At 37.3% G+C, this 1,907-nt stretch overlaps 1 protein-coding gene across 1 annotated transcript in view; it reads left to right on the top strand.

Annotated features, from left to right (window-relative positions):
• LOC107724118 (glutamate receptor ionotropic, NMDA 2D-like) overlaps positions 1–1,907 on the top strand; it is a 92,182-nt gene that overhangs the window by 33,937 nt on the left and 56,338 nt on the right. The gene's annotated exons all lie outside the window — the stretch shown is intronic.

Genomic DNA, 1,907 nt, shown 5'->3' with positions numbered 1-1,907 from the left:
AAGCTTACTGAAGGCAAGTAAACACTCCAAGTATTACTTACAAGCTAAATGATAAATAAATATATTACTCAAAAATTAAAATTAAATAGTTATTTTTAGTTTTTTTTTCCAAACAGATGAGTCAGAGTCCAACGAAACTCTATTATTGATTAGTATCTTAACATTGTTTAACCTTTACAACTAGAAAAACGCAATGTCCATTTAAATGTTACAAAAGCAAACCTCTGTTGCATCTTGCCATTTTGATTTTTGATTAATAATTCGTGTTCTGCTTTGCTTAGAAAACTTAAAGGCATGTAACAGAAGTTATGGCTGAATTGATTTATGTATTGTGACATATTTCAGAGTGAAACAGGTTTTATAATGTGAAAAAGTAAAGGGCGGGACTTGACTTTATTCATCGTTAAAGTAAATGTATAAATTCAAGAGTGGGGGTAAAGGTGTAGGTATCTTGGTGAATGGGACCTTAAGAGCAGAAAATGCACCTTTTATCTCAATAAAAAACAAGCTTTATATCATTTTTACGATTTTTAATGAAATATGAATTTTGAATAATCAAAATTAGTTTGTGTCTGCTTAGTCTGTTTGAACCATTAAAGAAGAAACTGCATTTTAATTTCGGAGTTAAAAAAAGAAAAGAAAAATGAATGGACACCAAAGTACACGGACCCCTCAGACAGGGCAATTTGAATTTTTTCTTGGATGAAAATGAGGCTGTGAGGGATAAACCTAGTCTGTACAATGGTACACACTGTGTATAAAAGCTAAGAGAACTTAAGCGAAAGAGAACTCGGCATTCGCACGCTGACTGAGAGGCGCGTTCTGTGAGTGCGCTTTCGGTGTGTGAGCACAGAAACCCGTCGGCTTTCAAATACTGGACAAGACTTAAAAACACATGCAAATTCTGAATATCACTTTTGTGATAATGCATTGAGTCAGTGACATTTCCGAGTCCGAAAGGCTCGAGTCCGAGTCAAGTCCGAGTAAAAATGCATCTGAATCTGTGATAAGTCTGAGTCCTTTAAAAAATTGTACTCGAGACCGGACTCAAGTCTGAGTACGAGTCCGAGTACCCCAACTCTATTCATTTTTGCCCATGAAACACATAAAAAATAAACCCATGGCCAATGAAAAAACATCTGGGGCGTAGCCAGAGCCTAGTCTTGCCCTGCTGGAAGGTCTATTGATTCCACACTTCTACTTTCGCTGCAGTTGTTACACTGTAGGAATTGTTGGAGGAGTGCAGGTCACCAGTCAACAACCCTCAAGAGTAGTTTTATCTCCCTGTGAGGAGCCTGTGACTACATGTCGACAAGTGGGATAAGCAACCCATCTCCAGCAAGAAAAACAACACCCCTGCACATCAAAGTAATTTCAAGATGTCTGACATCTCTGACCTTTTTCTGAAACGTGTGAAGAAAAATGCCTTGTACACCTCTTCCATGGTACAAAAAAAAAAACCCTCGGTCATGCTAAGGATATTGAAGAACACGAGTTAGCGCATGTATAACAAGCTGACCAGATCACTCTGTTCCAATAGGACAATCTCTGAAATTATCATGAGCAGCCAGAAAGAGCTTATTGGGCTTGATGACTGTAATTTGTTTATTTATTTATTTATTTTTGGCGTCACTTAAAGTCAGCATGATATTCATTTTCTAGATTACATTCTTTAAAGGGGTCATATGATGCGATTTCAAGTTTTCCTTTCTCTTTGGAGTGTTACAAGCTGATTGTGCATAGATAAGATCCCTGAAGTTGCAAAGACTAAAGTCTCAAAACCAAAGAGATATTCTTTATCAAAGTTAAGACTCTGCCACACCCCCCTAAAACGGCTCATTCTAACACGCCCCCACATATCTACCACACTATATGGAAATATTTGCATAATGCCACCCAAATGTTCA

This window comes from Sinocyclocheilus rhinocerous, unplaced genomic scaffold, assembly GCF_001515625.1.
Source record: "Sinocyclocheilus rhinocerous isolate Xijiao unplaced genomic scaffold, SAMN03320098_v1.1 scaffold335, whole genome shotgun sequence".
NCBI classification, from domain to species: domain Eukaryota; kingdom Metazoa; phylum Chordata; class Actinopteri; order Cypriniformes; family Cyprinidae; genus Sinocyclocheilus; species Sinocyclocheilus rhinocerous.
Note: the sequence above shows the minus strand (reverse complement) of the source record. Positions and strands in the feature narration are given on the sequence as shown.